General features: G+C 47.2%; 1 protein-coding gene across 2 annotated transcripts in view; it reads right to left on the minus strand.

Annotated features, from left to right (window-relative positions):
- The window catches only part of MGAT4C (MGAT4 family member C), a 62,689-nt gene extending 35,987 nt beyond the window's left edge, over positions 1-26,702 (minus strand). Inside the window, exon 1 of one of the 2 annotated variants that reach the window (XM_068123994.2) lies at positions 26,497-26,702. The gene's annotated coding sequence lies outside the window, so the exon portion shown is untranslated. The remainder of the gene's footprint in view (positions 1-26,496) is intronic. The other variant, XM_068123996.2, reaches the window with a different exon arrangement.
- Between the last annotated feature and the right edge of the window lie 343 nt (positions 26,703-27,045).

The following is a 27,045-nucleotide window of genomic DNA, read 5'->3' on the forward strand; positions in this document are numbered from 1 at the left end:
AACCATCTTCCTCCTCTCTTTCACACATGCCTTTCCCCATCACTCATGCTCCATCCACCCCAAGCCATGCTTCCCATGCTGTACCATACCCATGACCTCCTCCTGTTGCAACCGCTCCTCCATCTCGTCCACCTCTGCTCTTGCATTCCACTTCCGACTTCCCTTCTTCTCTGGGAGAGCATTCTTTACCACTGCATCACTTGAATCCCGCAACATCATGAACTCCCGCACCCTCACCACCTTAAACTCCTCAGTTAATGATGTCAAGGGAAACTTGAGTTTTCCACCCTGACCATAAAAGGCAATGTTCGTCAAACAGCGTTGCACTCCCAACCACCTCCTCACAAACCCACTCACCACAACCTCCATCCTCTCTACATGCCCAATTGCAATATCATACATCATCAATGGCCACAATACTCGTGGCATCAACCTAAACTTCAAACACGATACCTTCAACTTACCTGGCAAACCACATCCATCAATCCTCTTCAAACCTCTCAAAAGCTTGTTTCTGACATCCTCCACTCTTCGCACATCATTCAACTCCACTGTATACCATCTTCCCAAACTCTTCACAGGGGCCTCTACCAATGATGGAACCACCTCCCGTCCCAGCTCAAACCTGTGCATGTTATCCACCACTCCTCGTCTCACCACCACACTCCTCGACTTTCTTGCTTTAAATCCCATTCTTGCCCACCGCATCAACCTTTCCACTCGTCCCAGTACCTCTACTGCTGCATCAGCGGACTGTTGGACAACAGTCAGGTCATCCATGAAAGCAAACATTGCTGGCAACCTCTGACCAGGGGCTAGCTCCACTTCTTCCCCATGTCCACTCACCGCACGTATCAACAACTCCATAACCAGCACAAACAAAATCGGGGAGATGGTACATCCCATCGGGATCCCCACTTCCAACTTCTGCCACTCTGTTACATAGGACTGTGTCGCAAACCGCATCCAAAACTGATCATAATATGCCATCAAGAATATATATATATACAGTCACGTGAAAAAGTAAGTACACCCCATGTAAAGTTTTGACTTTTTCAACATATTTCAACGTACAGCTATATGATCTTCATTTCAACAATATTTATAGATAAAGGTGATATAATATAACAAATATCATAAAACATTTACTACATTTTGTAGTCCATTGTATAATTTAAGTAAACACAAATGTAAATTTCGCATGTGGAAAAAGTAAGTACACCCCGACATTTATCACTACTTCAAATACCGAAAATTAGAATCAGGTGCACCAGCTCAGGTGCAAATGATTAGAACATCGTTAGAGAGGATCTTGGAGGAACCTGTCTTATTTAAACCTCAGACATTTAGTTTGGTTTGCTCTTTGTTGTTGAAGTGTGCGGCGTCACCATGTCTAGATCAAAAGAGCTCTCTGAGGCCTTCAGAAAGAAGGTTATAGATGCCTACGAGTCTGGGAAGGGATTTAAAAAGATCTCCAAACAATTTGAAATCGATCATTCGACTGTCCGGAAGATCATCTACAAGTGGAGAAGATTCCAAAGAACTGCCAACTTGTTCAGGCCAGGCCGCCCCAGCAAGTTCAGCCTGAGAGCAGACTGCAAGATGCTGAAAGAAGTCTCTAAGAACCCCAGAATGTCATCACGGGACCTACAGGTAACTCTTGCCACTGTTGATGTCAAAGTGCACGAGTCTACCATTAGAAAGAGGCTGCACAAATTTGATCTACCTGGGAGGTGTGCCAGGAGGAAACCTTTGCTGTCCAGAAAGAACATCAGGGCAAGACTAAAGTTTGCCGATGAACACTTCTGGAACAATGTGCTCTGGACAGATGAGTCAAAGGTAGAGCTATTTGGCCGCAGTATCAGAAGACATGTTTGGCGAAAACCAAAGACAGCATTTGACAACAAGAACAGGATACCATTTGTAAAGCATGGTGGTGGAAATATGGTTTGGGGCAGCTTTGCTGCATCAGGGCCTGGGCAGCTCACCATCATAGAATCCACTATGAATTCTTCATTGTACCAGAGGGTGCTTGAGGATAATGTGAGGCCATTTGTCGGAAAGTTGAAGCTCAACCGAAGGGGGACTTTGCAACATGACAATGACCCTAAACATACCAGTAAATCCACCAAGGAATGGCTGAAAAGAAAGAAATGGAGGGTTCTGGAATGGCCAAGTCAAAGCCCGGATCTAAATCCCATCGAGATGTTGTGGGGGGATTTGAAACGAGCTGTGCATGCAAGAAACCCCTCAAACATCGCACAGCTGAAAGAATTCTGCATGGAGGAGTGGGCAAAAATTTCTCCCAGTCGATGTCAGAGACTGGTGGACAGTTATAAGAAACGCCTACTTGAGGTTGTTTCTGCCAAAGGGGGAAATACCACCTATTAGAGCCAAGGGTGTACTTACTTTTTCCACATGCGGAATTTGCATTTATGTTTATTTAAATTATACAATGGACTACAAATTGTAAATGTTTCATGATATTTGTTACATTATATCACCTTTATCTATCAATATTGTTGAAATGAAGATCAAATAGCTGCATGTTGAAATATGTTGAAAAAGTCAAAACTTTACATGGGGTGTACTTACTTTTTCACGTGACTGTACATGTATGCATGGGATGTATATGTATATGTATCCCATCCAATGTACCATGCTGTATGTTACAAAACGATGGATCTGCTGAAGCAGTTTCTTGGCGTGGTCATGCTGGACGTGGGGTCATGCTGGACGTGGGCTCATGCTGGACGTGGGCTCATGCTGGACGTGGGGTCATGCTGGACGTGGGGTCATGCTGGACGTGGGGTCATGCTGGACGTGGGGTCATGCTCGACGTGGGGTCATGCTCGACGTGGGGTCATGCTCGACGTGGGGTCATGCTGGACGTGGGGTCATGCTGGGCATGGGGTCATGCTGGACGTGGGGTCATGCTGGGCGTGGGGTCATGCTGGGCGTGGGGTCATGCTGGGCGTGGGGTCATGCTGGGCGTGGGGTCATGCTGGACGGTTTGCTCTGCCCTCTCCCAGCAGTAGTTAGAGCAGGAGTTTGTCATTTGTTCAGGGTCCCGACGATAGCTCGCCTACTCTTCATGATGAATACCGTGGGATCTTTAACTTCCACCAACTAATGCCGGGAGATGGGACGCCAGTTTAGCGTCCATCCGAGGGACGTCAAACACATTGGTGAATGTGGTGCCTATGACTGTGAAACAACTGTGATGACATCATTTGGAGGCATCATTCATCATCATCTGTCATTTACATAATGTATAGCCCTTTAGACCCTCTTGAGACACTATTTTTATTTTTTTTTGTAAACAGAATCGAGGCTCTTGAAAGAGTTAACACATTGAACATGAAAACATGCACAGACACATAAAACATGCAATGAAGGGAGTGGGAGACAAGAGGGGGAAAGAGAGGGAAGCACACAAGCACAACAACAGTAGAGAACAGGGACGTCGGTAGATCTGTGGAAGGGGGAGGGCTGGGGAGGAGGGAGGGGTACATGGTATAAATCAAATGAACACTTCTAGGAATTTCAGGAAAGAAGTTGGGGGTTCAAAGAGGCAGATTTGGGGACACTAGGGCGTGCCCGCACGTACGTGCAAAAAAACATGCGTGCAAACAACAACAACAAAAAAAAACTTTGAAACCACGTGGCAGTAACGACCACAGAACCCCCCCCCCTCTATTTACATGAAATGGTTTGGTCCATTCGCAACCCCCCCCCCCCCCCCTCTATTTACATGAAATGCTTTGGTCCATTCGCAAAGCCAAAGCGAACGGCTTGCGAGTACGGTGACCATACCTTGGGAACCACTTGTCCGATTAATTTCAAACCTTGAAAAGGCACATCCTCGGGTCCCCAGCAATATACCTGGCAAGTTTCAAGTATATCGGACCGGTAGTTGTCGAGAAACAGCGGTCGCATACAGACAGACACACACACACACACACACACACACAGAGATTGCTGGAATTATATAGAGACTAGGGCATGCCCGTACTATATATATATCTAAAATTATATCCCCCCCCTCTATTTACATGAAATGGTTTGGTCCAAAGCGAACGGCTTGCGAGTACGGTGACAATCCCCCCCCCTCTATTTACATGAAATGGTTTGGTCCAAAGCGAACGGCTTGCGAGTACGGTGACAATCCCCCCCCCCCCCTCTATTTACATGAAATGGTTTGGTCCAAAGCGAACGGCTTGCGGAGTTTGGTAAAGAAATCGCCATAACGTGCACAAACGCGCAGGAAAGCGAAAGAATCGCAAATTAGTTTTAATTAGTTTTAAAACATAGTTTAACGCCAACATAGCGGCAACATAGTTTGCCAACGTGAAATAAATGAATACGCTCTCAAATGTGCCGTCCGAGGCAGAGTCTGTTCGGCACGTTCGGCACACGTGATAGCTCGCTGCTCTCTGATTGGTTGAATTGTTTTTTGGACATAGCTCGGTAACTACTTGTCCGATTAATATGAAACCTTGAAAAGGCACATCCTCGGGTCCCCAGCAATATACCTGGCAAGTTTCAAGTATATCGAACCCGTGGTTGTCGAGAAACAGCGGTCACAGACATACATACATACATACATACATACATACATACATACATACATACACACAGAGATTACTGGAATTATAGATAGATTAAGACGCATTAAGACTATTGACCCATAAGAGCCATTAATACCCTGTAATATCCCACAGGACCCCTTAAAACGCTTAAACCCCCTAAGACACAATCGGCACCATTACACCCCTTCACCCTTTCTAACTTTTATACCCGTTTGACTCTTTTTTTAGACACCCTCGACCTTTGCACCCCATAAGTCTTAGGAGTTTAGACCGCTTAGACTGCTTGGACCCTTCACCATTCAGAGCTTTAGATCCTTGAGACCACTTCGACATTTACATCCTTTAGAGATTAGAAACTTTAGACCGTAACTACTATTGGAACATCCCACCTTCGATCATCGAGAACATTTTTAGACGCACACCACACAAACATCCATAGTTTTCTTGTAAAACACAGACTACACTTTTTTCAGGAAGTAACGCACAAACTCTACCCACTCAGAGAGTTAGTACTCCACTGGTATAATCAACAACACCTAGACATATCATTCCTCCAACCAAATGAACAGAGCCGCAGGAAAACTTGTAGAACAACCAAATGGCCGAAACAAACAGGTGATGAATAAAAAGTGAGAGTAAAACAGTGGTGCAAACGTACAAAACTATATGGTATTCACGAGTGTTAAAGTTTATTGGAACGTCACGTTGAGTGGTGTATTTGAACAGGAAAGCGGTTGGGTGGGGCATGGGGCAAGGTCTGCCTCGGTTTCTCTATTATTAGCTGGTTTATCTCAGTGTTTTGAGCCGAGACACAAGGGATAAGATTCCACACTCTGCAAGCGCTTCATCCATGGGTTCTGGATAGAGGACTGGAAAAAAAAATATTAAAAACGGAGAGATAAACCTGACACACACACATGATGATGTGGATACTTTCAGGAAGGGGTTCCAACTTCTGAATCCCACACATGGAAATAATAATCGACGATGCACACACACATATGTATGCGGACAAACACACACACACACACACACACACACGCCAAGTGTGCGACATATATATATATATATATATATATATATATATATATATATATATATATATATATACGTATATATATATATATATATATATATATATATATATACATATATATATACATATATATACTTGCTTGGCTCTGCTCGCTGCGCTTGCCTCACCAACCGTCGTTACTGAGGAACGGGCTTATTTTAGCTGAGGAAAATGACTGTACCTGAGTTGCTGTGTTGTCATGATTTACACCAATCATAATTATCTATCTATAATTCCAGTAATCTCTGTCTGTCTGTACGTTTGTCTGTGACCGCTGTTTCTCGACAACCACGGGTCCGATATACTTTTAACTTGCCAGGTATATTGCTGGGGACCCGAGGATGTGCCTTTTCAAGGTTTCATATTAATCGGACAATTACTTACCGAGCTATGTCCAAAAAACGATTCAACCAATCAGAGAGCAGCGAACGATCGCGTGTGCCGAACGTGGCGGGCACACTCTGCCTCGGATGGCACATTTGAGAGCGTATTCATTTATTTCACGTTTGCAAACTATGTTGGCGTTAAACTATGTTTTACAACTAATAAAAACGAATTTGCGATTCATTCGCTTTCCTGCGCGTTTGTGCACGCGATGGCGATTTCTTTACCAAACTCCGGAAGCCGTTCGCTTTGGACCAAACCATTGCATGTAAATAGAGGGGGGGGATTGTCACCACTCGCAAGCCGTTCGCTTTGGACCAAACCATTTCATGTAAATAGAGGGGGGGGGATATAATTTTAGATATAGATATAGTACGGGCATGCCCTAGTACAAACAATTACTTTGCAAAAAAGTTTTTGTAGTGTTTGTGATATTACATTTTCATAGGCAATTTAGGATGAAGATTCAGGTTGAAAAAATATATGTATTACAAAAAAGAACCCCTCAGCACAAACATCGGGGAGGGGAAAGTGCAGACTGGAAGTTTGGGACAATTACACATCAAAACGTAATTTAAAACACCCCACCACCACATAATTTAAAACACCCCACCACCACATAATTTAAAACACCTCATCCCCATGTAATTTAAAACACCCCACCACCACATAATTCAAAACACCCCACCACCACATAATTTAAAACACCTCATCCCCATGTAATTTAAAACACCCCACCACCACATAATTTAAAACACCCCACCACCACATAATTCAAAACACCCCACCACCACATAATTTAAAACACCCCACCCCCACGTAATTTTAAACACCTTACCACCACATAATTTTAAACACCTTACTACCACGCAATTCAAAACACCTTACTACCACGCAATTCAAAACACCCCGCCCCCCCATGTAATTTAAAACACCTCACCCCCACGTAATTTAAAACACCCCACCACCACATAATTCAAAACACCCCACCACCACATAATTTAAAACACCCCACCCCCATGTAATTTAAAACACCTCACCCCCACGTAATTTAAAACACCTTACCACCACATAATTTTAAACACCTTACTACCACGCAATTCAAAACACCCCGCCCCCCCATGTAATTTAAAACACCTCACCCCCACGTAATTTAAAACACCCCACCACCACAAAATTTAAAACACCTTACCACCACATAATTTAAAACACCCCACCACCACATAATTTAAAACAACTCACCACCACATAATTTAAAACACCCCACCACCACATAATTTAAAACACCACACCACCACATAATTTAAAACACCTTACCACCACATAATTTAAAACACCCCACCACCACATCATTTAAAACACCCCACCACCACATAATATAAAACACCCCACCACCACATAATTTAAAACATCTCACCACCACATAATTTAAAACACCTTACCACCACATAATTTAAAACACCCCACCACCACATAATTTAAAACACCCCACCACCACATAATTTAAAACACCCCACCACCACATAATTTAAAACACCTTACTACCACACAATTCAGAACACCTCAACTCCACGTAATTTAAAACACCTCACCACCACATAATTTAAAACACCCCACCACCACATAATTTAAAACACCCCACCACCACGCAATTCAAAACACCTCACCCCCATGTAATTTAAAACACCTCACCCCCACGTAATTTAAAACACCTCACAACCACATAAATTAAAACACCCCACCACCACATAATTTAAAACACCTTACCACCACATCATTTAAAACACCCCACCACCACATAATTTAAAACACATTACTACCACATAATTTAAAACTCCTTCCCACCACATAATTTAAACACCTTACCACCACATACTTTAAAACACCCCACCACCACATAATTTAAAACACCCCACCCCCATGTAATTTAAAACACCTCACCCCCACGTAATTTAAAACACCTCACAACCACATAATTTAAAACACCCCACCACCACATAATTTAAAACACCTTACCACCACATCATTTAAAACACCCCACCACCACATAATTTAAAACACCTTACTACCACATAATTTAAAACTCCTTCCCACCACATAATTTAAAACACCTTACCACCACATACTTTAAAACACCCCACCACCACATAATTTAAAACACCCCACCACCACATAGTTTAAAACACCTCACCACCACATAATTTAAAACACCCCACCACCACATAATTTAAAACACCCCACCACCACATAATTTAAAACACCTCACCACCACATAATTTAAAACACCCCACCACCACATAATTGAAAACACCTTACTACCACATAATTTAAAACACCTTACCACCACATAATTTAAAACACCCCACCACCACATAATTTAAAACACCCCACCACCACATAATTTAAAACACCCCAGCACCACATAATTTAAAACACCCCACCACCACATAATTTAAAAGACCTTACTACCAAGCAATTCAAAACACCTCACCCCCACGTAATTTAAAACACCTCACCACCACATAATTTAAAACATCCCACCACCACATAATTTAAAACACCTTACCACCACGCAATTCAAAACACCACACCCCCATTTAATTTAAAACACCTCACCCCCACGTAATTTAAAACACCTCACCACCACATAATTTAATACACCCCACCACCACATAATTTAAAACACCTCACCACTAAGTAATTTAAAACACCTCATCCCCATGTAATTTAAAACACCCCACAACCACATAATTTAAAACACCCCACCACCACATAATTTAAAACACCCCACCACCACATTATTTAAAACACCTCACCACTAAGTAATTTAAAACACCTCACCACCACATAATTTAAAATACCTCACCCCCACGTAATTTAAAACACCTCACCCACAAATAATTTAAAACATGCCACCACCACATAATTTAAAACACCTCACCACTAAGTAATTTAAAACACCCCAACACCACATAAATTAAAACACCTCACCACCACATAATTTAAAACACCCCACCACCACATAATTTAAAACACCTTGCCACCACATAATTTAAAACATGCCACCACCACATAATTTAAAACACCCCACCACCACATAATTTAAAACACCCCACCACCACATAATTTAAAACACCCCACCACCACATAATTTAAAACACCTTACTACCACGCAATTCAGAACACCTCAACCCCACGTACTTTAAAACACCTCACCACCACATAATTTAAAACACCCCACCATCACATAATTTAAAACACCCCACTACCACGCAATTCAAAACACCTCACCCCCATGTAATTTAAAATACCTCACCCCCACGTAATTTAAAACACCTCACCACCACATAATTTAAAACACCCCACCACCACATAATTTAAAACACATTACCACCACATAATTTAAAACACCCCAACACCACATAATTTAAAACACCTTACTACGACATAATTTAAAACACCTTCCCACCACATAATTTAAAACACCTTACCACCACATACTTTAAAACACCACACCACCACATAATTTAAAACACCCCACCACCACATAGTTTAAAACACCTCACCACCACATAATTTAAAACACCCCACCACCACATATTTTAAACCACCTTACCACCACATAATTTAAAACACCTCACCACCACATAATTTAAAACACCCCACCTCCACATAATTTCAAACACCTGACTACCACATAATTTAAAACACCTTACCACCACATAATTTAAAACACCCCACCACCACATAATTTAAAACACCCCACCACCACATAATTTAAAACACCCCACCACCACATAATTTAAAACACCTTACTACCAAGCAATTCAAAACACCTCACCCCCACGTAATTTAAAACACCTCACCACCACATAATTTAAAACATCCCAGCACCACATAATTTAAAACACCTTACCACCACGCAATTCAAAACACCTCACCCCCATTTAATTTAAAACACCTCACCCCCACGTAATTTAAAACACCTCACCACCACATACTTTAAAACACCCCACCACCACATAATTTAAAACACCTCACCACTAAGTAATTTAAAACACCTCATCCCCATGTAATTTAAAACACCCCACAACCACATAATTTAAAACACCCCACCACCACATAATTTAAAACACCCCACCACCACATAATTTAAAATACCTCACCCCCACGTAATTTAAAACACCCCACCACCACATAATTTAAAACACCCCACCACCACATAATTTAAAACACCCCACCACCACATAATTTAAAACACCCAACCACTACATAATTTAAAACACCTCACCACTAAGTAATTTAAAACACCTCACCACCACATAATTTAAAATACCTCACCCCCACGTAATTTAAAACACGCCACCACCACATAATTTAAAACACCTCACCATTAAGTAATTTAAAACACCCCACCACCACATAATTTAAAACACCCCACCACCACATAATTTAAAACACCCCACCACCACATAATTTAAAACACCCAACCACTACATAATTTAAAACACCTCACCACTAAGTAATTTAAAACACCTCACCACCACATAATTTAAAATACCTCACCCCCACGTAATTTAAAACACGCCACCACCACATAATTTAAAACACCTCACCATTAAGTAATTTAAAACACCTCACCCCCATGTAATTTAAAATACCTCACCCGCCATGTAATTTAAAACACCTTACCCCCACATAATTGAAAACACCTCACCACCACATAATTTAAAACACCTCACCAATAAGTAATTTAAAACACCTCACCCCCATGTAATTTAAAATACCTCACCACCACATAATTTAAAACACCTCACCACCACATAATTTAAAACACCTCACCACTAAGTAATTTAAAACACCTGAACCCCATGTAATTTAAAATACCTCACCCCCATGTAATTGAAAACACCTCACCACCACATAATTAAAACACCTCACCAATAAGTAATTTAATACACCTCACCCCCATGTAATTTAAAATACCTCACCACCACATAATTTAAAACACCTCACCACCACATAATTTAAAACACCTCACCACTAAGTAATTTAAAACACCTCACCACCACATAATTAAAACACCTCACCACCACATAATTTAAAACACCTCACCCCCATGTAATTTAAAATACCTCATCCCAATGTAATTTAAAATACCTCACCCCCACCTAATTTAAAACACCTCACCCCCACCAAATTTAAAACACCTCACCACCACATAATCCAAAACACCTCACCACCACGTAATTAAAAACACCTCATCACCAACTAATGAAAAACACCTCACCACCAACCAATGAAAAACACCTCACCACCAAGTAATTCAAAACACCTCACCACCATGTAATTCAAAACACCTCACCACCATGTAATTCAAAACACCTCACCACCACGTGATTTAAAAACACCTCACCACCACGTGATTTAAAAACACCTCACCACCACATGATTCAAAATACCTCACCACCACGTGATTCAAAACCACCACCACGTTATTAAAAACACTTCACAACCACGGAAACAAAAGTTTCAGGGAGTAGTTCAGTGACAACACAGACACTGCCAAGATGTGTAGATACAGACTTGGCATTTAATATGGAATATTTTTTTTGTGGGGGTGAACTTATTTTTCAAGATGACTTAGAACCAAAAGTTCATTGGAATTATGTTGAAATTATTCTAGATTTTGTTAATGTGACCTTTAAAAGCTACAAAAACCACATTTGACATTTTGAAGCAAATAAATTGATCCTTGAAAGTGATGTAAACTGATATCGAACTCAATTCATGGACAGTACTGTGTTAAACTTCTGTACCTTTTCCAGAAGTATCTCTTTATTTTACACATTAGCCAAAAAAATTTTCAACAAAAACAAAAGTTAAATTACGACTGGGATTACGGACAGTAAAATTACAGTTCAGTACTTCGTGTAACCCCCACGATCATTCAGGAGAGCACGTACACGTTGAGGCATGCTGTTCACGTGATTTGCCAAGGTTTGGACAGGAATCGCTTGCCATGCAGTTGCAATAGCCTGCTGCAATTCACGCACAGAGGCAGGCTGCTGGTCCAAGTGGTCGATTTGACGCGTTAATTCTGCCCACAAGTTCTCTATCGGATTCATATCCGGGGACATGGCAGGCCACTCCATATGCTCTACACCACGGTCAGCAATAAAGTGTTGGATCATGCGAGCACGATGAGGTCGTGCATTGTCATCTTGGAAGACAAAGTTTCCTCGAAAGGCTGCACAAGCAAATGGAAGCAATGTTTCTTCCAGAATGGCCCTGTACTTGAACTGGTTCAGGTTTCCATTCAGAACAACCAGGTCAGTTTTTCCCCCTGCATGAAAAGCAGCCCAAACGGTCACCCCACTGCCTCCAGCTTGGACTCTTGGCACTATACAATCTTCGTTGTGGGCTTCATGCACTTGTCTGCGCACTCGGACGCAGCCATCTTGACGATAGACCAGAAATCTAGACTCGTCACTGAAGGTCACGTGATTCCAGTGTCCTGGCTGCCATTGACGGTGCTCTCTGGCCCACTGCAATCGGCACTGGCTGTGTTGTCTGGTCAGGCGTGGCTTTCTCAGGAGACGCCTGGCACGATAGCCTGCTTGAACCAGTCGTTGGTTGACTAGTCTTCTGGATACAGGCACATTTGTCAGTTGCAGCCACTCAGCCCTAAGCCGATTAGCTGACTTGGTAAGGCCATTGCGGACTAACCGGTGCAGCTGGCGATCATCTCTCCTTGTGGTTCTGCGTGGACGTCCTGGCCTCGGTATTGGAGTATGGACACCCCTCTGAGCATTTCGTTTCAGGATCTTTGACACCTGACCTTGAGTGATGCCATACTGCCGAGCAATAGCACGCTGTTTCATGCCAGAATTTCGTAAAGCCACCACTCCATGACAAACAACATTGTCAAGTTGACGGACCATCTCCAGAGGAAGCGGCAATAACTTTTGTAGACATGCAGCAGTTGTTTTCCACTAATACAGAATGCAACAACCCTTATATACCCGATTGTGAAGCCAATCGTCAAATGTACCTGTCCTTACATTTTGTCACGCCACCTGTGATATAATCCTGTTATTGACTTCTTGCTGTGAAAGACAATCAGTGACATGGTTCTTTCAACAAAGACATCCCCGAAGGGTAAAAGAAACTCACCAGATTGATATACTGAGTTCAGAAAGTAAACCCAAGTCAAGAAAAAATATATATTCCATATTAAATGCCTCATGGCTGTACCCGAGTTGCCGTTTTGTCATGGTTTAAACCAATCATAATTCAAACAATCATAATGCACAAATGTATTTGTAATATACGTGATATCACATTTTATAAACAATTGAAGTTGAAAAAAAAAAAAAAAAAAAAAAAAAAAAGGAAATTTTTCCAAAAAAAATACCCTTAGGACATACCGACGGGAGAGATATGTGCATACCAGAAGTTTGGTACGATTTCACAAAAGTTTGAGGGAGTAGTTCAGTGACAACACAAGACAAGACAGACACTGTACAGATATATATATTGTTACGGACACGGCTTTTAGATGTTATATGGACCGAGCGGTGGTGTATTTAACCGCGTCCGAACAGTTACTCCCCGATTAAAACCCGATTTCACCCGACGTTGACCAGATCGCCCCACGGATATTCAATTGGGAAACCTCTAAAGCGACCGAAAGAGAAGAAGAGAGAAGAAAGACAGAGTTTGGAGGAAGAACAGATTTATTATACACGCACAAGCAATATTTTAGAGCGACCAATATTATTTACAGCAATAGATGGAAAAGAGCAGTCACACAGTGCATTGTTAACTTATTCTATTTCATTTACTTAATCCCCAAGACAAACGAGTAGGACAGGACGTTCACACTCACACGGTGGATATTGCAGGAAGGAATAGCTGAGGTGGACGCGTGGAGGAAGGCAAGGTCGGAGGCCGCAGCACCCCTCGCGGTTTTGGCGGGAAAACCTCCGTCGCGTATCCGCGGCCGTCACGCGCTGGCTCGGCACACCTGCTCCTCTTCCTGGGGTGGAGCCGTCTCCCTCCGTTCAGCGCGTCTCTCCAACGGCAGGGGATATTGCATGCAGGCAGGCAGGTAGGTATTGCGGTGGATTGCGCTCCTCTTCCAGGTCATCCCCCAGCGTATCTCTCAAGCCCTCTCCTTGGTGCAGCCTCGTTGCTCCTCTCCAGTCATCTCTCATCTGGACTCGTAAAGCAGTCCCCTGCAGTCGCTTTTATCACCTCCGGCGGAATTAAGCCGCCGGCTCCGAGGGCACGCCTACCGGGTCACTCACCGCGGTGTTGATTGGCTGTTAGGGCCGGTTCACTCCTGCCCTCTTCTGACGAGGTGGAGCCACGCCTTTCTTCTCCAACCTTACCTCGTGGCCAATGGTGGTTTGAAGAAAACCAGCCAAAATGCGGAAGGCAATTGGAAGGGAGGTTTTGGGGAAATTGGAAGGGCCTACGCTTATTTTGTTTGATACAATGCAAAGTCAATCTAGTGGAAAACACATACTTAGCCTACATGGAATAAGGAAATACACTATTTAAAAGATATATCGTGACCTGCGTGTATGTTCTATGAAATTAATTAGGAGGACGGCTGCGACCATTATTTACATTACCAGGATGTTACCATACCAAAACCATACTCTTCACATCCGTTACCCTTCCTCCAAAATTGTTACACTCCTCAAAACCCGTTACACTTCTCAAAACCCGTTACACTTCTCAAAATCGTTACACTGCACCCTCCTTTCTTCAGGCACGTCCTCGGGCCTACTAGACTTAACTGAGTGTGACATGTAGGTGTAATTCCCTCTACAATTAACCTGACCCTGAGTGTGACAATTTTAAAACACAAATAAGTATGTCCCCCTATTGCATTGCATCCTGTCTAACAGACTCAAGCCCACAGCTAACCGAATTACGGAATTATTCTGAAACTATACATTTACGGTGGGGAGCATTATTTACAATGACGTGATTTCTTATTTACAACGCAACCCAGGACCTGTGTGTTTTTTTTTCTTTTCTTTTTAGGGAACAAGAGAAAGAAATTCCTGTTGGGAGGGAGGAGACAGCACGCATTGCATCGATGCACCAGTACCAATACCACCAAAGCACCCAAACACCACAAAGCACCCAAAAACACCATCCGGTGCGGTTACCATGGTTCATAATAAACACAACAAAACAACTGGTGGTGGTCTTCTCCTTCTCTGCTGGGCCGATGTTCTTCCCGACGTCTTCTGGCTTCATGCGGCCTATTTGGACATACTAAAAAAAGCACAACTTGTGTCCATTTTTATTTAGGGCCTCAGGGGCCAACTAAGGGTGGTCCACCTGTCTGGCATAGGTGCCACCTTACCGAGGTCCGCAAGCAAGATTCCCTGGCCACTATGGCCGGTCTCCAACAGAGGTGCTCTGCCCCAGAACCTGGGGTCCATCAAGTGGTACTTGGCCGCCGAACAGCGGTCCATAAAGTGGTACATCAACGCAATGCGTGCTGGTTCTGGGAATCTCGGGCGCACAATGGCCACCTCACGCACGCTCCCCTCGGCACCCAATGGCGCACAGGTCATGTGGGAGACAAAAGAAAGACAATTGAGCGAGGGGTAAGGTCACAAGGGTACACGTCAAACAAGGCAATGCAAGGTGAAATGCGTACGGAGGGCGAAGTGAGAAAGCTCGTCCCTACCGTACGTCACCCCCCTGTCACCTACCCTACCCTTGTTCTCACCCCATATGTACAAAAATCTACACATTTACAAATTCGTCACTACTGTCACGTCTTCCCCATATTTCCCCTATACCAAATTCGTCACCACAATCCCTCTACTTCAAAATTTGCCATCACCAATTCATCATCAATCCTCATAAGGAGGGAGAGATGGAATTACGCACAATGTCACACCCACGTCATGATGCGTCTCACAATCCAAACATTTGCATCATAAAAAATAATCAAAACATGGCATGGTGTGGAGTACCTGTCACCTCAGGTGAGTGGATGCAGATGGTGTGAGGAGATCCTTCATCCTAACTATCCTCTAAATGATTTTAACACACTTTACACTACCCGGGGTCTTTCCCTGCCAATTCATTGGCCAACTTACACTATGGGTTCTAATAACCAATTCCCATTGGCCAAACTGTGGTGCTCCTCAATTTTTTTGGGGTCTCACTCCCCCGATTCATCTCCCGGTGCTCTAGCACAATTTCTGGGCTGCGACGTGTACCTCTCCCAACAGGTCTACCCACCTGCACACCTCCACCACTGTAGTTGCCACCCGAGCTTACCTAGCTCCTCACCCTAACCTATCTAACTGGGGGCAGCCCCTCTCCTGGCTCTGTCACCCCTTGGTGCCCTTTGGCACTGGGCTACCCGGGTCCGTCCTCCGGATCCTCGGGCCCCATCCACACAACTACTACCGGCTCCCAGAGCCCACCTGCGGCCTCACCTGGCCGACATCCTTACAGTGGTGGAGTGCCCAACCCAACTACACACACTAACAGGCTACACGCCCAGCCATTTCCACAACACCAACGCACCCATCCACATACCATTCTGTCACCCGCACCACAGATGCCAATATCCAACTACAATTTACCTATACCCTCTACCTAACACTTACACTACCCGCCCCGGGTATCCGTGATGGGGGTCCACTCTTCCCCCATTCACACCTTCGCACCATCCACTCCACTCCACAATTTCCACCATACTCACTCCACGACCATCCATTCCAATACTCCATACCATTTATTCCATACACCTGCCCTCCATTCACCTGTCGTTGCACACCTGTGCAATCTCACCTGGTGCCACCTGCACCCTCCTTTCTTCCTGGACCACTTGGTCATCACAATACACAATCACCATCACTCACTCATACACTGCTCCATCCACCTGTTCAGTTGCACACCTGTGCAATCACACCTGTTCAATCACTCCCACACACGGCATCATCTCAGCTAACTCCTCCCCTCTGAAACTTGCGCTTCCCAGTCGTCCCTTTAAACTATTGCGCTCCCACGTCATTATCATCCATACTAATCTACCTGTGTCCCCACTACAGGTATCAGTCACTAACTAACCTTAACGTCACCTAATGTCAATCTCTTCTAGATCCCTATCATTATCCAAGCCCTCCCTGGCTCGGTTGTCATAGCCACCCCATAAACTATTGCGCATTTGCCCCCACTGGTGAGGGATGACAGAGTTGCCATCCCCCCCACAGCGGGGCATCTCCTACTACCATCCCCCCAGTCCTCTGACGCTACGAGCCCCCGTCGCAAGAGGTACTGGGTCCTGCCTCGGCATCTAGAGCCGAGGCGATCCATGAGGGCGCCTGCTCGCCGGCATAAGGTCTTATCCGGTCGGCATGGACGATCCGAGGGGGGGTCCGTGGCCCCATTTTGATCTTAATGACCACGTCACAGATTTGCGACAGGACGACTCCTGGGCCTTGCCAGGGGGAGGTGAGTTTTGGGCACCTTCCCTTCCGCCTCCGGGGATTAAAGAACCAAATCTTCATCCCCGGAGCGTATTGACTCCCCTGGCTCCGGTCGTCGTACCTGCGCTTCATCTTGGCCCCCGCCAGATGGAGCTGGCGGCGGGCGAAGGCATGGACCCGCTCCATGCCTTCCTCCAGGTGACGTGCGTACCCCTCCCTCGGCGGTGTATCCGTGGTGTCTGGCACGGGACCGCATAGCAAGTCGGCGGGAGCCCGTAACTCCCGCCCATACATAAGCAACGCTGGACTGCATGCGGTGGCCCCGTGCTGGCTAGTTCGGTAGGCCATCAACAGGTACGGGAGATGTTCGTCCCAGTCATCCTGACGGGTGGTGGTGAACAATGCCAGTTGTTGGATCAATGTTCGATTGAACCTTTCCACCATCCCGTCCGATTGTGGCCGCAAGGGCGTGGTCCTGGTTTTCCGAATTGACAGGAGTCTGCACACATCTTTTAGCAATTGGCTTTCAAAATTTCGACCCTGATCGGTGTGCAGCTCCTGTGGAATCCCGTGCCGACATACAAATCCTTCTACGAAGGCCTGTGCTACCACCCCTGCTTCTTGGTTGGGGAGGGCATAGGCCTCCGGCCACTTGGTGAAATAGTCCATTACAACGAGGATATACTTATTACCTTGGCGGGTGCGGGGCAGCGGTCCTAGAATATCCATAGCCACCCGCTCAAGGGGGGCCCCCACCTGATGTAATTGAAGGGGGGCCCTCATCCTCCGTGCTGGTCCCTTTTTGGCAGAACAGGCGTCGCATCTCCGACACCAGTCCTGTATGTCACGCCCCATATTCACCCAATAGAACCTCCGGCGGACCCGAGATATTGTCTTTGTCCTGCCCAAATGGCCGCCGGAGCGGGTACCATGCACCTGTTGCAATATGACGCTCTTGAATTTGTCAGGGACTATCACCAGCCAGGAAGTTCTATCAGAGGGAACCTCCACCCACTTGCGATATAAGATGTTGCCTTTCAACTCCAGGGTCTGCCACTGAGCCCAATATGCCTTTGTTTGCGCCCCGAGGGGGGTGACCTCTTCCCCCTTTGGCCTTTGCCCCAATTTGACCCATTGGAACACCGGCCCCAGAACAGGATCCTCCTGCTGGGCCGTGCTCCAAGCCAACTCTCCAAATTCCTCGTCCGCGGTTAGTGGCAAAATTGGCCCTCTCACCCGGGTTGCCCGGACGACGAGAATCGGGGCGGAATCGCCCAATTGCTCCCTCTCCTCGTGTCTCGCACAAAATTTACAGTTTTCCCCCAGACAAGGACGCCGAGAGAGTGCGTCCGCATTACCATGGGCCTTCCCGGCCCTATGGGCCACATCAAAATCGTACTGCTGCAACTTTTCCAACCACCTTGCAATTTGGCCCTCCGGTTCCTTGAACCGAAGGAGCCATTGCAAGGAGGAATGGTCAGTTCTAACCAAAAATTTCCGCCCGTACAGGTACGGGTGGAAATGGTTCATGGCAGCCAGCATGGCCAATAACTCTTTGCGAGTGACGCAATAATTTCGCTCGGGCCTACTTAAGGCCCGACTATAGTAACCAATCACTCTCTCCACGCCCTCCTGTGTCTGGGACAAAACTGCGCCCAATCCTTCCTGGCTCGCATCCGTGTCCAGGGTAAATGCCCCGTTACTAGTGGGGTAAGCTAGAAGGGGTGCGGATGTTAGACACCCCTTCAATTTCTGGAAGGCCTCGTGGCACTCCGGTGTCCAATTAAATCGCGTCCCCTTCTCCGTAAGCCGGTGGAGGGGACGGGCCAACTCCGCAAATTTCGCCACAAAGCGCCGGTAGTAGGAGCAGAGTCCCAAAAATCCCCGCACCTCTTTGATGGTACATGGTGCGGGCCACTCCTCTACCGCTTTAATTTTGTCTGGGTCCGTTTTTACCCCCTCGCGGCCGATCACGTGACCTAGATAGGCCACCTCTCTTGCAAACAAAGTGCACTTACTCGGGTTCAGCTTCAACCCTGCCTGTCTGAGGCACCCGAACACCTGGTCCAAATTCGCTACTGCCTGGGGGAACGTTTGGGCATGTACCAGGACGTCATCCAGGTACACCAGGCATGATTGCCATGGCATGCCGCCTAGTACATGCTCCATCAATCTTTCAAAGGTGGCGGGGGCGTTACACAAACCAAACGGCATCACAGTAAACTGGTACAGTCCCTTACCTGTGGAAAATGCCGTTTTCTCCTTCCCTGCCCTATCCATCTCCACCTGCCAATACCCACTCTTGAGGTCCAAAGTTGTGAACCAATTTGAGCCCGCAACGGCATCGAGGGTGTCATCAATCCTTGGCAGGGGATATGAGTCCTTGAGTGTCACGTTGTTTAGCTGGCGATAGTCCACGCAGAACCGCGTGGTCCCATCCTTCTTTTTGACCAGCACAACAGGTGACATCCAAGGACTTCCCGAGGGCTCGATCACGCCTGCGTCGAGCATTTTTTCAACCTGCTCGTCAGCTTCCGCCCTCTTGCTCCAAGGGAGCCGTCGGGCGGCCTGACGAATAGGCCGGGCCTCACCGGTGTGGATCTGATGTTTCACCAGGCCCGTACGTCCAATATCCTCGGTGGACAGGGAGAAGAGGTCCAAATGGGACCCAACCAGTTTGTGTAAGGCCTCCCTCTGGGTACCTCCCAACTCTATGCTACTACGATTTACCATCTCGCAAATGGAATCGGGCCAATTCCTAGAACTTATTGAAGGCTCCCCCTGGGGCCGGCTCGGCTGGACGTTCTCGCCCCTCACTGACGCGACTTCTCTAACTGGGGTGCAGCCAGCTACCTTCGTGCCCCTCACTATAGTGCGTGGTTCTGTGCTAATATTAATTACTCGGACGGCCACCACCGGCCCGTCCGTTTTTACAAGGGTACGGCCCACGATTAAACCAGGTACGGATAGCGCTGCCACCGGTTCGACCAGGCCGCAGGATTCCTGCCATGTCGGGCGAGCTGACCATCGGGCCGGCACTACGGCCTCGGCCCCCGGAGGGATGGTCACGGCCTCAGGAGCCTCCAGCTCCACCCTCTCGGCCGTGCTCACCCCCTCCAATGGTAGCTCTTCCACTCCCCATCGCAGGATCCCCCGACTCAAGTCGATTTTACAACCGCTGGCAGTCAACAAATCCAACCCTATTAAGCATGGGTCGCACACCTCCGCCACCCAACCCTCTATCTCTTGCTTTACCGATCCCAACTTGAGGGTCACAAAACCACGCCCTATGATCGGAGCCGTTGCCCCGGTAGCCAACTGCAAACTATGATTTTCCAGACGCTGGATTTTACCCCAGCCGTCTGCACTCGAATTAAGGACCACGGGGCTGATGATCGTGGCGCTGGCTCCCGTGTCCACCACGGCGTCTACCCCCACGCCGGCAATTTTGCACCGAATTGTCAAACTACCCGTCCCAATTTGGCCACAATGAATGACCTGTCGCGTCAACGAGGGCTTCTCTCCATCCCCTACTGCCGAACACCGCCCTGCATGCCCGGCACGTTCTAGTTTCCCGGGCCCTGGCGGGGGGGTGTCTGTGGTCGGCTAGGCCGATCGATACTAGGCGGAGTTGAGGGCATCGGTTGGCGGGAACCGTCCCGGCGCGGAGCTCGACACTCCCACGCACGGTGACCCATCCGAGCACAGTTATAGCACCTCACCTGGTAAGGTGCTTGCCTCCGGTATTCCAAATTCCCCCCCCTGTATGTCCGAATTGGGGTACTCTGTCGGGGACTACCGGGTGCCACCGCTGGGGCCGCCTGCCATGGTCCAGGTCCCGCCAGGCGCCGATCCACTAACCTCTGGACCATGCTTTCCAGATCAGGGCCCCCGTCGGGGGCGGGCCCCCTTGGGGGGCCGCCCCCCATCACGGGCCCCATCTGACGCACCGCCACTGCATGGCGCTCGCCTCCCCGGGCCAGGGGCCTCGCTGCTTCCCAACGGGCTGCAGCGTCGGCCGCCTGACTCATGGTCTGCGGGCGCCACATGGCGAGCTGTTGTCGGAGCTCCAGATCCGGAAGGGCCTGAATAAAATGATCCAGCGCCAGGCTTTCCTGGGAACTCGCTGCCATGTCTGCGTGTGCAATCCCTACTGCGCGGCGAATATCGTGAGCAAGTTCCCCGATGGTCTCCTGGGGCTTGCGTTTACGCTGCGCAAGTTGAGCTTTAACAAGCTCGCTTTGCTGCTCGATACCGAAACGGTTAATTAAAGCCGCACGGAGAGCTGGCAGGGTGAGAGCACCCGGTGGTAAAGCTGTCAGCACCTCCGCCGCCGCACCGCGCAGTGCCCCCACCAGGTGTACTCCACCTTCGTCCGGATTCCAACCGTTGCCTTTACACACATACTCAAACTGCGCCAGGTACGCCCTCAAATCACTCTTGCCGTCATACGGCGCGAGTGGGACCTTGTGGGCGCCCGAAGGTCGGACCCCGCGCGTCACTCCTTGCGGGATCAACGCGGGACCAAACCGCTCGGGCTCCCACAGTACGCTATTCCCGGGGGGCTCCCGCGCATCCCCCGTCCCTCCAAACACTACCCCTCCCGGTGTCGATGCCTGGGTCGCCCCTCCGCAACCCGCTACCCATGCCATACCCCCACAGCCTTGCTCACCAGCACCCCCCTCACTTCCCATAGCCAAACCTCCTTGCACACCTCTTCTGTCCATACACTCCGGACCAGTCATACATCTTACCATTGGTCCCTCACGAACACCCGGGTCTACACCACCCCCCAAGCCGACTGAATCTCCCCTCACATCATGTACATTGCCACTCACCTCCGTACCTCGTCGCACCTCCTCTGCCACCTGCAAACTTTTTATTTGGTTAGTGAGCACCGCATCATGATTTGAACACAGACCTTGTACATATTCCATGACTTCCTCCTTTATCTCCCTCTTAGCTTCCCTCCGTCTCTTCTTAATTTCACTCACCCCTTCTTCCACCTCCTCTAATTTTTCCTTTACCTCTTTCAGCTCCCGGTGCGCCCCCTCGATTTCTTCCTCCATTGCTACTTTAACCGTTTCTATGTGCGTCCTTACCTCCCGGTCCTTCGTCTCCATTACTTCTGTCACCTCTTCCAACCTCTTCGTCAATCCCTCATGTACCATTTGACATTCCTTTTGTGTCGCTATTAATTCATTTTTAATGTCCTTTTGTGTTGCTTTTAAACCCCCGATGATTGCAGTGTTCTTTTCCACTTGGTCCGCTAGTTCTTTTTGTCCCACCGTCAGCTGTTCTACTCCTTTCGTCAGATCTTCTATTCCCCCCTGTAACTTTACCGTATTATTTCTCACCTCTTTCTCGATACGCTTTTCGCCTCGCTTTACCTCCTCGCGTAGCCCCGAGACCTCCTCACTCATCCCTCGTCGTATTTCCTCCATCTGGTTCCCCATCTGTTCGATTTCCCGGGCGGATTGTTCCCCTATTTCCCGCAATTTGTCCTCCATCCTATTTTCTAACCCCATTAACCCATTTTTCACCCCCTCTAACTGATTCTCTTGAGCGGCCATTCTGTTTTCTACCCCCATTAACCCATTTTTCACCCCTTCTATCCCATTGTCTAATCCCTCAAATTTCTTGTCTAACTCCTTAAATTTCTTTTCTAATCCCTCACCGGTACCCCTCGCTTCGTCCCTCATTACCCCCATTTGGCCCTCCAATCGCTCACCCTGAGCATCCATCCGGTTCCCCATTACCCCCATTTGGTTTCCCATTACCCCCATTTGCTCACTCTGAGCATCCATTTTTGCTTCTAGCCCCATATTTGCCATTAGTATGGTTGCATTAATCTGCGCCATGAGGTCCCGCACATCAATTCCCGCTATTTGCGCAGCGGGCGCGGCTACCCCGCGCTCGTGCGAGCCGCCCCTTTGTGCGTCTGATACCACGTGCGCGAGAGCGCCATTTTGCGCGTCTGACACCCCCTCAACCGCCTCCTCATTGCTCTCCTCCTCCCTTTCTTCCACATACATTTCCCCTGGTTCCTGGGTTACCCCTAACCCGTCTATCTCCCCCACCGACATCCGATCGCCTTGATTGTCCATGGCGCGATCTCAAAATTCGGGTTTTATAAAACAACACAATTTCGGCAGCTCGTAATTTTGACCAAAAAATTTTTTTTAAACTTTGGGCCTAACAAATTTAGTCCCAGGTTCGAATCCAACTCCTCGACACCAATTGTTACGGACACGGCTTTTAGATGTTATATGGACCGAGCGGTGGTGTATTTAACCGCGTCCGAACAGTTACTCCCCGATTAAAACCCGATTTCACCCGACGTTGACCAGATCGCCCCACGGATATTCAATTGGGAAACCTCTAAAGCGACCGAAAGAGAAGAAGAGAGAAGAAAGACAGAGTTTGGAGGAAGAACAGATTTATTATACACGCACAAGCAATATTTTAGAGCGACCAATATTATTTACAGCAATAGATGGAAAAGAGCAGTCACACAGTGCATTGTTAACTTATTCTATTTCATTTACTTAATCCCCAAGACAAACGAGTAGGACAGGACGTTCACACTCACACGGTGGATATTGCAGGAAGGAATAGCTGAGGTGGACGCGTGGAGGAAGGCAAGGTCGGAGGCCGCAGCACCCCTCGCGGTTTTGGCGGGAAAACCTCCGTCGCGTATCCGCGGCCGTCACGCGCTGGCTCGGCACACCTGCTCCTCTTCCTGGGGTGGAGCCGTCTCCCTCCGTTCAGCGCGTCTCTCCAACGGCAGGGGATATTGCATGCAGGCAGGCAGGTAGGTATTGCGGTGGATTGCGCTCCTCTTCCAGGTCATCCCCCAGCGTATCTCTCAAGCCCTCTCCTTGGTGCAGCCTCGTTGCTCCTCTCCAGTCATCTCTCATCTGGACTCGTAAAGCAGTCCCCTGCAGTCGCTTTTATCACCTCCGGCGGAATTAAGCCGCCGGCTCCGAGGGCACGCCTACCGGGTCACTCACCGCGGTGTTGATTGGCTGTTAGGGCCGGTTCACTCCTGCCCTCTTCTGACGAGGTGGAGCCACGCCTTTCTTCTCCAACCTTACCTCGTGGCCAATGGTGGTTTGAAGAAAACCAGCCAAAATGCGGAAGGCAATTGGAAGGGAGGTTTTGGGGAAATTGGAAGGGCCTACGCTTATTTTGTTTGATACAATGCAAAGTCAATCTAGTGGAAAACACATACTTAGCCTACATGGAATAAGGAAATACACTATTTAAAAGATATATCGTGACCTGCGTGTATGTTCTATGAAATTAATTAGGAGGACGGCTGCGACCATTATTTACATTACCAGGATGTTACCATACCAAAACCATACTCTTCACATCCGTTACCCTTCCTCCAAAATTGTTACACTCCTCAAAACCCGTTACACTTCTCAAAACCCGTTACACTTCTCAAAATCGTTACAATATATATATATATATATATATATATATATATATATATATATATATATATATATATATATATATATATATATATATATATATATATATACACACACACATACATGTGTGTATGTGTGCGTGCTACATGTGTATGTATGTGTGTGTGATACATGTGTGTGTGTGTGACGTGTGTGTGTGTGTGCTACATATGTATGTATGTGCTGTGTGTGTGTGTGTGCTACATGTGTGTGTGTGTGTGCTACATGTGTGTGTGTGTGTGTGTGTGTGTGTGTGCTACATGTGTGTGTGTGCTATGTGTGTGTGTGTGTGTGTGTGTGTGTGTGCACACGCACGCTACATGTGTATGTGTGTGTGTGTGTGTGCTACATGTGTGTGTGCATGATACATGTGTATGTGTGTGCTACATGTGTGTGTGTGCTACATGTGTGTGCGTGTGTGTGTGTCTGTGTGTGTGTGCTACGTGTGTGTGCTACGTGTGTGTGTGTGTGTGTGTGTGTGTGTGTGTGCACGCATGCTACATGTGAATGTGTGCTACGTATGTGTGTGCTACATGTGTGTGTGTGCTACATGTGTGCATGTGCTACATGTGTGTGTGTGTGTGTGCTACATGTGTATGTGCGTGTGTGTTACATGTGTATATGTGCTACGTGTGGGTGCTACATGTGTGTGTGCTACGTGTGTGTGTGTGTGTTTGTGTGTGCTACCTGTGTATGTGCGTGTGCTACGTGTGTGTGTGTGTGCTACATGTGTATGTGTGCTGCGTGTGTGCTACATGTGTGTCTATGCTATGTGTGTGTGTGTGTGTGTGTGTGTGTGTGTGTGTGTGTGTGTGTGTGTGTGTGTGTGTGTGTGTGTGTGTGCGCGCCGGTGCGAAGATTCCCCGTAATACCTCTTGGTAGCGACTGGAAGCACAACAACAACAGGAGTTTGAAAGAAACCACAGAAGTGATGAGACAAGTTTCGTTTGATATTCGGTTTATTTCTCCCGTTCATAGATGTAAACTCGTTTCGGCGACGAGGACGGACGTGTTCCGCACCTGAGTGGTTCAGTCAATGTCCCAGGTTATTGAGAACCTTTTGAGATATTTACCCTCATTCATGGTCGAACCCTGTCTATCTCCCGCTGTGTACGTGTGTATACGTGTGTGTGTGTATCCACCCGTGTGTGTTTGTACGTGTGTGTGTGTGTGTGTGTGTGTGTGTGTGTGTGTGTATATACGTGTGTGTGTGTGTGTGTGTGTATATACGTGTGTGTGTACGTGTGTGTGTGTGTACGTGTGTGTGTCCCCGTGTGTGTATGTGTCCGTGTGTGTGTGTGTGTGTGTGTGTGTGTGTGTGTGTGTGTGTGTGTGTGTGTGTGTGTGTCCCTGTGTGTGCGCGCGCGTGTGTGTGTGTGTGTGTGTCCCCGTGTGCGCTCAGTACAGGTTAATTAAGCATTGTGTTTGTGTGTACCCGTTTCGTGTATATATATTCGCAGTGTGTTCCCGACTTCCCGTACCCTTACCTCTCCTCCTTCAGAGTGAACCCCGACTCATGCGAACTGTTATGGGCAACCACGAGGCACCTCAGAGCACCCCGAGACGGCTCGGCAGCTCACGCTTTCCACCCACGTGTGCGAATCGCGATCAGCGTCGCCTTGAGGCGCTCCACACACCAGAGCACGAAGAGCAAACCGACAATGACAGCGAACCAAGGCGGATTCCTCCCCCTGCACGGCAAGGGGCGGGACTCACTGTAACCACGCCCTGAGCTCCGCCCTATCTCCGCCTGCAACGTGGAGGCGCGGAACCCCTCACACAGCACCGCGATGCTCTCGTTAGGGATCGCAAAGTGATGAACCAGACACACCGATTCGAATTTTATCAAAAGCACAATACAATGCTATAGTCTATAAACATGACAATTGCAATAATAAGCTGCTGTCATTGTAATAACGATTATAAAAAACAATGCTTTTGTAGTGCGGTGCTGTGCGCACGACTTGACTTGCCAATAAAGGAAGCAACAACGTATGTAATCAAAAGCGTCTTTATTCCAAGGATCAAACGATAGC

This window comes from Myxine glutinosa, chromosome 8 (assembly GCF_964187855.1).
Source record: "Myxine glutinosa chromosome 8, kmMyxGlut1.1, whole genome shotgun sequence".
In the NCBI taxonomy this organism is placed as follows: domain Eukaryota; kingdom Metazoa; phylum Chordata; class Myxini; order Myxiniformes; family Myxinidae; genus Myxine; species Myxine glutinosa.